Here is an 11,269-nt window from a genome sequence, read left to right as displayed (position 1 = left end):
ATTCCAGCTCTGCTCATAATGAAAAAAAAAAAAAAAAAAATTCATCTGCTTCCGAGCTTCCTGTCCCTCTGGGTAAGGAGGAAATCCCACCTCAGCCATTACTGGGGCTTTTGTCCCAGGCCCAGGGCCATGCAAGTTTCAGGAAGGCTTTAGACGGCATGGAACATCGTAGGCTGCTGGGTCTTTGGTGCATGAAGGCTGGAGTGATATGCTTCTTGTCCAGCCATTTGCTTCCCTTGGAAGTGAGTGGCTCTCCTTCATCTGTTCTAAGCCAGTCTCTACATAGGCTGGAAAACCTGGCGCCTCCCTGGATAGACACAGCACTGCCACTTACCCAGGGGGTTATCAGGAGAATCCACAGGCCTCCATTCATTTCCACATTCTTTTTTTTTGAGACAGAGTCATGCTCTGTGACCCAGGCTGGAGCGCAGTGGTGCAATCTCAGCTCACTGCAACCTCTGCCTCCTGGGTTCAAGCAATTCTCCTGCCTCAACCTCCCCAGTAGCTGGGATTACAGGCATCCATCACTATGCCCAGCTAATTTTTGTATTTTTGGTAGAGGCAGGGTTTCACCATGTTGGCCAGGCTGTTCTCCAACTCCTGACCTCAAGTGATCCGCCCGCTTCGGCCTCCCAAAGTGCTGGGATTACAGGTGCGAGCCACCGCACCCGGCCAGTTCCCCATTCTTTAAAACACTTCTCTCACTATCTCACTCCCAGTTTTGCAGTCTCGTTGGACACCTCTTTTGCCTTCAAGCAATTCAGCCTTTTTTTTTTTTTTTGAGGTCCCAGAAGCCAAGGGAATCTTTCATCTCCAAACTCAAAATCTCTTCTTGGTCTGGGGAAAGGTGAGAATATCTCTCCCAACACATCACTCATAAATTAAAGCCTCAGTAGGTTACCTGGGGACTCTCTCTGAGGTTTGAAACAATGTACCTTCACTGCGCGGCTCCTCTTCTTAGAATTATATGAACATTCTCTCTGAGATCATTTTCTTTCTTTCTTTCTGGTTATTTTAATTATTTTATTTTTTTGAGACAGAGTCTCACTCTGTTGCCCAGACTGGAGTACAATGGCGCTATCTTGGCTCACTGCAACCTCCGCCTCCCGGGTTCAAGTGATTCTCCTGCCTCAGCCTTCCGAGCAGCTGGGATTACAGGTGCCTGCCACCATGCCCGGCTAATTTTTGTATTTTTATTAGAGACGGGGTTTCACCATGTTGGCCAGGCTGGTCTCGAACTCCTGACCTTGTGACCCACCCACCTTGGCCTCCCAAAGTGCTAGGATTACAGGTGAGAGCCACTGCACCCGGCCTCTTTCTGGTTATTCTTTCTTAGACCGCTTTTTTTTTTTATTCCCCAAAATATTTTGAACAAATACGTATTCTCCTTATACATTTTTTAAGTTGACATAAAAAAGTAACCTAAGTCTAAATAGCTACAAAGAATAAATTGTATAGTATAAGTATCAATATTCTGTTTTATGTTATTTCATTTTAAAGACAGGGTCTTGCTGTGTTGCCCAGGCTGGTGTGCAGTAGTGTGATCATAGCTCACTACAGCCTCAGACTCTTGAGCTCAAGTGCTCCTCAGCCTCCCAAAGAGATAGGACTACAGACATGCACCACCATGCCCAGCTTTTTGTTGTTGAGTATGTTGCCTAGGCTGGTCTCAAACTCCTGGGTTCCAGCGATCCTCCTGCCTCAGCCTCCCCAAGCATTGGAATGACAAGCATGAGCCACTGCGCCTGGCCAGTACCAATATTTAAAATAAAACTATCATACCATTCTTCAAAATAGAGCTAATGAAATCTCAAATACACGGTGGTTTGTTATAGCCTACTGCATATTTTAAAAACGTTTTTAACAGTTGGCATTTTATTAATATATAGTTTATTTTTCTCTTTGATATCCTATTTATTTTTCCACAGAATTGAATCCTTATGAAATATGTTTTGTACTTTATAGTCTTTTATCGTTCACTGTCTTTACTTCTCTGAAAATAGGTATAATTAAAATTGTCTGCACTTCCCATAGCTACAGGCCTCTAAGTATTAAAGATTTCCTCTGGATTGTATTATTACAATGATTACTGGTACACAATTGATTAAATATAAATTTGATACATAATTATTAAAAAAGCCTTCCCCTCAGCTTTACTGAGGTGTAATTTACATCACCCCCAAATTCACCCATTTTAAGTGCACATTTTGATGAATATGGGCAACTGTGTTCAGTTATGTAACCAAAACCACAATCAAGATCAAGATATTTGCTGGGCACAGTAGCTCGTGCCTGTAATCCCAGCCCTTTGAGAAGCCAAGGCAGGCAGATGACTTGAGGTCAGGAGTTTCAGACCAGCCTGGCCAACACGGCAAAACCCTTTTCTACAAAAAGTACAAAAATTAGCCAGGCATGTTGGCACACGCTTGTAATCCCTGCCACTTGGGAGGCTGAGGTAGGAGAATCACTTGAACTCTGGAGACGGAGTTTGCAGTGGGCTGAGATCACGCCACTGCACTCCAGCCTGGGATACAGAGTGAGACTCTGTCTCATAGAAAAAAAAAAACAAGATATAAAACATTTCCTCAACCCCGAATTTTCCTCTTGCCTCTTTGCAAGCAATCCCCTAATACCTAGTTCCGAGCAATCACTGATCTGGTTTCTGTCACTATCGTCTTGCCATAAAAAATTTTTATGGGAAATGTATCATTTAATAGATGAGGCTGGAGATATATATGTCTTTTCTCGTATAGTTCAGTTATCTGTTGGTAAATATGACCTTTTGCTAGAGTGAAGCAGGATTTGGCATCCATTTTATTCCTATTTTTTCATTTTTATAGATGGAAGCTCTGAGATACTTCATTCACATAAATGGTGGAAGGGAAAGGAAGATTTTTTTTATAGCAATTTCTTTCGATTGTTTGAACTCCTTTTGAGTTTAAGCCAAAAATCACAGAGTGATCTATGAGCACAAGCAATCTATAGGGATTTAACAGCTGACAAGGTTCAGTAAGGTCCTACTTCAGCTTTGTTGAATGCAGAGCTGGAGGCCACTTGGCTGACAGAGGGTCTGTCACCTGGCACTGGATTCATTTGCTGTCTCAGAACCAATATCAATGTTCCTAATTGCCGCTTTGTTTGGGGCCCCAGTGGTCCAGCAAAATGCATTTTCCACAGTCCAGCAAAATGCAATATGGTGCTACGAAGAGTATTGCCTTTCTCTTGGAAAGTGGAAGAAAGACAACAGTGAACAGATAAGAACGGAGACACCAGCCCACTCCCCACCTCCCCAGCACAGGCATGCTCTCAGGCAGAGCAAGTGGAGGGAAGTTACAAACGGAAGTGAGAATCTCAAAATGGATTCTTAAAACCTGCACGCTCACATATGCCTTGCAGTCTTCGGACATGCCTACGGCACTTGACCCCAGTTTCAAGGCCTCTGCCTTAAACAGCTAGTATGTGTTCAGATTCGGCTCCAGGTCCTCTTCATCACTTCTACTTCTCCACACTGTCCTTATGTGACTTGATCCATACATTCGGCTTCAATTCCATAGACAGGCTGATAACTCCCAAATCTCTTTTCTACAGCTCAGACCTCTATCCTGAGTCTAACAGCCACACATGCAATTGGCCATTCAACAGCTTCACTTTCCACTTTTCTGAGTTAGAATGGACATGCTTTCTTTCTTTCCTCTTTTTTTTTTTTTTTTTTTTTTTTAGACAGAGTCTTGCTCTGTCTCCCAGGCTGGAGTGCAGTGGCACGATCTTAGCTCACTGCAATGTCTGCCTCCCAGGTTCAATCGATTCTGCTGCCTCAGTAACTGGGATTATAGGTGTGTGCCACCACACCTGGCTAACTTTTGTATTTTTAGTAGAGATGGGGTTTCACCATGTTGGCCAGGCTGTTCTCAAGCTCCTGACTTCAGGTGATCCACCCACCTCGGCCTCCCAAAGTGCTGGGATTACAGGCGTGAGTCACCGCGCCTGGCTGCATATGTTTCTTATACGTACACACTTATCCTAACCTATATTTTGAAAAAAAAATTCAACCCCTTATATTGAATTGGGAACAAAGTAGCTAACATTTTTCTGGCACTTTATAGCCAAAGTGTTTTCATCTCTGTACATGTGTGTTTATAGGATAATGTATATAATGTATACATGTGACTCGTACAGCAAATGCTTGTATGTTACAGATGAAGAAACTAAGACTCAGTAAAATGAAAATTCTACTACATTCCAAAAAACAAGAAAGAAACAAATGATTCATTCCGTGCCGTGACTTGGTTGGACAGAAATGACTTAAATAAAAATCAACACATGTCTATGTATAGCAGGAGGTACACTGATGTTCAGGTAGATAATAAAAAAGAATATTTATTCACAGGTTTTAATAAAAAATAGAATACATTTATAATCTATATAAAAGCACTTTATCTCCTTTCCTTATGGAAATATGAAAACAATTAAAATTGGTTGGCTGGAAAATAAAGAAATCAATCCATAACATCTAAGGTCCAAAAGAACTTGATTACCAAATATCAACAAATTAAGGGCTGTTCTGCCAGAAACAGGAGGTTAGATGTGTAACTTCCTTGGCTTCCTTCCAGCGATTTAATTCTACACAAAAGAAACAAACAGTAAAGCGTGCCTATTCTTTTTGCATTGTATTTTCAACATAGTTATTCGTTGAATGTACATTTCCTGCCCTAAGCGACATGTTTGTAGATTGAGAGGAAAAAGCAATCTCTCAGGCTAAATCTTGAACAAATGTTGTTTGTAAGAAACCCCAAAACAAAAGGGCATCTTGGTAGTGGTTTGAGTTTCCATACAACATCAATATAAAATGTGATATTTTACAAATATGACAGGCAAGTGATCAACCAAGTCTTTTTTTTTTTTTTTTTTTTTCGAGACAGAGTCTCTGTCATCCAGGCTGGAGTGCAGTGGCACGATCTCGGCTCACTGTAACCTCTTCCGCCCAGGTTCAAGCAATTCTCCTGCCTCAGCCTCCCGAATAGCTGGGACTACAGGCACCTGCCACCGCGCCTGGCTAATTTTTTTGTATTTTTAGTAGAGATGGGGTTTCACCATTTAGCCAGGTTGGTCTTGAACTCCTGGCCTCGTGATCTACCTGCCTTGGCCTCCCAAAGTGCTGGGATTACAGGTGTGAGCCACTACGCCCGGCCATGATCAACCAAGTCTTTAAAAATCTGCTTCTTTCCTCTCCCTCTCTTTCTTTTTTTCTTTTTGCTTTAGTTCCCTTTGTTTGTTTGTGTTTGTTTGTTTGTTTGTTTGAGACAGTCTCTCTCTGTCGCCAGGCTGGAGTGCAGTGGCGTGATCTTGGCTAATTGCAACCTCTGCCTCCCGGGTTCAAGTGATTCTCCTGCCTCAGCCCCCCGAGTAGGTGGGACTACAGGTGCGTGCCACCACGCCCAGCTAATTTTTGTAATTTTAGCAGAGATGGGGTTTCACCATGTTGGCCAGGATAGTCTCGATCTCTTGACTCGTGATCTGCCTGCCTCGGCCTCCCAAAGTGCTGGGATTACAGGCATGAGCCACCATGCCCAGCCTGTTTTTCTGTTTGTAGTCTTTGCATCTTGTTTATTATTTCTGTACAGTTTATTATATGTCTGTACAGTTTATTGTTTTATGCACACATCAAACTTTCCATTTCCTTCATCATATGTATTACTCTCATATTCATCTCCATTGTTTGTACACTGTTGAGATGTGGATGCAGAACTCTAAGCCTTTGCTGGTTGATGGTGAATGAAGCCTATTCTGTTACATGTTTTATCTGACAGAGGCCTACAAAGGTAAAAGCGCAGCCAGTCAATGAATGAGGGGAGGTGGGCTTTGAATAAGGGGATGGACACATTCCAGTTGAACCAATTTAAAGTTTTATATCTGTCCGGGCACAGTGGCTCACGCCTGTAATCCCAGCACTTTGGGAGGCTGAGGCGGGTGGATCACTTGAGGTGAGGAGTTCGAGAACAGCCTGGCTAACACGGTGAAACCCCATCTCTACCAAAAATACTAAAACCGGGCATGGTGGCGCACGCCTGTAATCCCAGTTACTTGGGAGGCTGAGGCAGGAGGATCCCTTGAATTGAGGAGGCAGAGGTTGCAGTGAACCAAGATCACGCCATTGCACTCCAGCCTGGGCAACAAGAGCAAAACTCCGTCTCAAAAAAAAAGTTGTATTTCGTACTTGAAGCTTTTGACTCCACTTTCATTTGGAAATGATGGCAGGGTGGGGTGCAGAAGAACAGCTTCTATCTTAAAGGGAAAGGGAAGAGGAAGCTGAGGGTCTCCAGGACCTCCTAGGTCCAAGTGTCCCCAACTCCATCTCTGGACTGACAGTTACTTCTCTAGTTCTCTGGTCAGCGGGTGGTGGGCCCTTTTTCGAAGTGTGAGCTCACGGGGCTGCTGGGCCTGGGGCCCAGATGAGAAACACTTCTCACTCATTTCCTCACTTCTGCCCGCTGTCCTCTGCCACCAGCATGCCCTGGTTTCACGTCCTAACTCCATCTTATCAAACCAGAGACATAAGCCGTGGGATATTTATCCCCACCTTGAGTGTTAAGTAAGACACAGCAACAGTGGCACCAAAAGGACACAGGATGTTACCAACATCACCAGATGTAATAATTTGGAATATGCTTACTGTCAAACAATACAGTGGTATAGAGAATGAAACGTTAAGGCGCCACTTCAGTTCTAGGCTGAAAGAACACAGTTCCCTTTTCCTATAGGAATTTACTGTGAAGAGTTTGAGGCAAATCATTCTACTGTTATTTCTTTCTTTTTTTTTTTTTTTGAGACGCAGTCTCGCTCTGTCGCTCAGGCTGGAGTGCAGTGGTGCAATCTCGGCTCACCACAACCTCCAGACCTCTCAGGTTCACGTGATTCTCCTGCCTCAGCCTCCCGAGTAGCTGGGATTACAGGTGCCTGCCACCACACCTGGCTAATTTTTTGTATTTTTAGTAGAGACAGGGTTTCACCACATCGGCCAGGCTGGTCTTGAACTCCTGACTTCAGGTGATCCAGCTGCCTTGGCCTTCCAAAGTGTTGGGATTACAGGCGTGAGCCACTGTGCCCAGCTTGAAAACTTCAAACAGAAAAGTACGAAGTGTGGTGGCTCATGCCTGTAATTCCAGCTACTCAGGAGGCTGAGGCAGGAGAATAACTTGAACTGGGTGGCAGAGGTTGCAGTGAGCCAAGATCTCACCATCACACTCCAGCCTGGGCAATAGAGTGAGACGCCATCACAAAAAGAAAAAAAAAAAAAACCAGATTTGAATACTTGAAAATGGAAGAAATCGGCCAGGTGCAGTGGCTCACACCTGTAATCCCAGCACTTTGGGAGGCTTAGGTGGGCGGATCACCTGAGGTCGGGAGTTTGAGACCAGTCTGACCAACATGGAGAAACCTCTCTCTACTAAAAAAATACAAAATTAGCTGGGCACGGTGGCGCATGCCTGTAATCCCAGCTACTCGAGAGGCTAAGGCAGGAGAATTGCTTGAACTCGGGAGGCGGAGGTTGTGTGGAGTTGATACCACGCCACTGCTCTTCAGCCTGGGCAACAAGAGCAAAATTCCATCTCAAAAAAAAAAAAAGCCGGGCGCAGCGGCTCAAGTCTGTAATCCCAGCACTTTGGGAGGCCGAGACGGGTGGATCACGAGGTCAGGAGATCGAGACCATCCTGACTAACACGGTGAAACCCCGTCTCTACTAAAAAAAACACAAAAAACTAGCCGGGCGAGGTGGCGGGCGCCTGTAGTCCCAGCTACTCAGGAGGCTGAGGCAGGAGAATGGCGTAAACCCGGGAGGCGGAGCTTGCAGTGAGCTGAGATCTGGCCACTGCACTCCAGCCTGGGCGACAGAGCAAGACTCCGTCTCAAAAAAAAAAAAAAGGAAGAAATCATCATTTTCATCCCCAGGAACTGACTGGGGATGCGATTATGAATAATGCTGGATTTTGGGGGGAGTTGGGGCATTATCTTGATACAAATGCAGTGGAACATCACACTGTGTGTCAACCATCCAGAGCTAGCCGTAACCTGGCTGCACAAAATCTGACTGACCCCAAATGCCAACTCCCTTTGTTTGGTTGGTCTGATTCCACATAACCCTCCCTATGTTCACACCACAAGGTCTGCAAACTCTCTCTTACTCATCTACTAGGATATTGAGTTCTGTATTTATTCTAGTTCTCCTAAGTTTCTATAACTGATAATAACTATTATTACTGATGACCAACTGTGCCCCAGGCCTACCTTTGGGCATTTTAGCTTCATGATCTCATTTCACCACCGTAACCTTTCTCTACAGATGAGGAAAATAAGTGATTAAATAACTTTGCAATGTCCAAGCTAGGAAGAGTGTCAACCAATTCAGAGCCATCGGAATCCAAAACCCGTTACTCTCTGTACCACACCGCACTGCATCCCAAAAAAGTTTGATGTGAAAAGTCTGGAGAGTACGTTTTTTAGACAGTATTGACACCTTATTTTGAGCAGTGGTGAATCAAGCCTCTCTCTCCTTTCTCCAGCCTCCCACAACCCAATTTTAGTTGGTTATATATTTTTAATTCTTTATACTTTTTTTTTTTTTTTGAGACAGAGTCTCGCTCTGTCGCCCGGGCTGGAGTGCAGTGGCCGGATCTCAGCTCACTGCAAGCTCCGCCTCCCAGGTTTACGCCATTCTCCTGCCTCAGCCTCCCGAGTAGCTGGGACTACAGGCGCCCGCCACCTCGCCCGGCTAGTTTTTTGTATTTTTTAGTAGAGACGGGGTTTCACGGTGTTCGCCAGGATGGTCTCGATCTCCTGACCTCGTGATCCGCCCGTCTCGGCCTCCCAAAGTGCTGGGATTACAGGCTTGAGCCACCGCGCCCGGCCAATTCTTTATACTTCTAAGAATTTGCAGGTCATTTGAAATTGCAGCATAGAAATAAAGCCCTTGCAGGAGTCTGATGGGAGAAAAAAGGTGGGAAACTGAGTTATCAAAATACACAGGGTGGTATAAGCATACAAAACTCAAAAGAGTGTGTTCCACCCTTCAAATCCATACTCACATGGTGAGTGAGTGTAGTGTAAGAATCCCAGGGTGGGAACACACAGCAGCTTACAGCAGATCATGAATGAACAGAGCCAACAATCAATTAATAAACTTTGTTAAATGATTTTTTTTTTTTTTTTTTTTTTTTTGAGACAGAGTCTCACTCTGTCACCCAGGCTGGAGTGCAGTGGCGTGATCTCAGCTTACTGCAACCTCTGCCTCCCCGGTTCAAGTGATTCTCCTGCCTCAGGCTCCTGAGTAGCTGGGACTACAGGCGCCCACCACCGCGCCTGGCTAATTTTTGTATTTTTAGCAGAGACAGAGTTTCACCATGTTGGCTAGGAAGGTCTCGAACTCCCGACCTCAAGTGATCCACCTACCTCGGCCTCCCAAAGTTCTAGGATTACGGGCATGAGCCACTGTACCCTGTCAAATGATATTTTTTAAAGTTTTTTGCCATCATATTTGGAGTGTACTATTAGACGGTCTCTTCTAAATAATGGATAGATGATATAAAATCATCTTTGCTAAAAAGGAAACTTATCAACAGAGATAATGACAAGCATTATGATGGACACAATACTCAAAATCAAAATCACCAAACCAGCAAGTGAAGTGAGACTTCACCACAGAAATAATTTTTTCTACTATAAATGCCAATAGAAGTGATTTTATTTCAGCAAAACAATACCATCTGTTATACTAAATGCTAATTTCTATTTTATGAGTTTTACAATTTTGCTGGTACTTAATATGTTTTGATTTTACAGTTGTACAACAGCTACAAGTCTAAGCTTATATCTGGTTTTAAATATTTAAATACAGGTATTATCAGAATTCTTTCAGTTTTAAGTGACAAAAATCTCAAACCAACCTGGTTGTGGTCATCCCTCACATTCCACCTTTATATCCTGGCTCTAATCAGTTTCTTGGCCCAAAACTTTGTAGCCATCTCCTTACCTAAACGCCATAGCTAAATATTACCCAAGATTCTGTTCTCAGTCCTCTTTTCTTTTCTTTTTCTTTTCTTTTTTCTTTTTCTTTTCTTTTTTTTTGAGATTCAAGCTGGAGTGCAGTGGTGCAATCATGGCTCACTGAAGCCTCGACCTCCTTAGGCTCGGGCAGTCCTCCCACCTAAGCCTCCCAAGTCTCCCAAGTAGCTAGGCCTATAGGTGCACACCACCATGCCCAGCTAAATTTTTTGTAGAGGTGGGGTTTCGCCATGTTGCCCAGGCTGGTCTCAAACTCCTGGGCTCAAGTGATCTGCCCACTCTACCTCCCCAAGGGCTGGAATTGCAGGAGGGAGCCGCCACGCCCCGCCCTCTTTTCTTCCTCCTTTTGCACTTTCCTTTACGGGAACTCATCTGCTCACACAGCTGTAATTATTGTGGAGTGACTCCCTAATCTCTACAACAGCACCCATCACTTCTTCAAACCCACAATTCTGATTGCCCAATGGTCATCTCTACCTCCTGGCAGATTTCTCATGATGCTAACAGAGCCTACCTAAGCTTCAGCCCCCACCCCTCCGCCCTTGAACTGGCTCCTAAAAAGCCCTAGAATCCTTTCCCTCTTTCCCTCCCTCCCTCTGTCCCTTCTTTTTTTCCCCTCATTTTGCAAAAGTGGATATTTTAATTACAGTCTGCTGTCTCTTTCCTCTCGGATTTTCTCTCCATCATACTTCCCCTGGAACAGGTACCATTGGAATGGCTGTGTCATTTTGGATTCCAGCTAAGGGTAAGTTAAGTTAGGGATGTATCTTACTGTGTTTGGCCACATGTATCCACATGGTTTGCAATCCCTCTGTCTATGGTTACCACCAGCCATCCTGGTGTAGGAATGTCTTCCAGAAATGTCCCTACTGTGCATGAGGGTGATGCACCCTGCTTTGTGACACAAGGGTGCAGGACCAGAAGGTGTGCCATGCCATGATGTGACCTATTGCACCCAGGACCAAAGAGATTCAGGGAGTGGAAGAAAAGCAAGTGTGAAATGTGCAATGAGGCCAGGTGCAGTGGCTCCCAAAGTGGTGGTAATCCCAGCACTTTGGGAGGCTGGGTGGGGAGGACTGCTTGAAGCCAGGAGTTGGAGACCAGCCTGGGTAACATAGTAAAATCCCATCTCTAACAGAAGAAGAAGAAAAAGGAGGAGGAGAGAAAGGAAGAAAGGGAGGGAGGGAGGGAGGGAGGGAGGAAGGGAGGAAGG

The sequence above is a fragment of the Mandrillus leucophaeus genome, unplaced genomic scaffold, assembly GCF_000951045.1.
Source record: "Mandrillus leucophaeus isolate KB7577 unplaced genomic scaffold, Mleu.le_1.0 Scaffold15, whole genome shotgun sequence".
Classification (NCBI taxonomy): domain Eukaryota; kingdom Metazoa; phylum Chordata; class Mammalia; order Primates; family Cercopithecidae; genus Mandrillus; species Mandrillus leucophaeus.
This window is presented reverse-complemented; position numbering follows the sequence as displayed.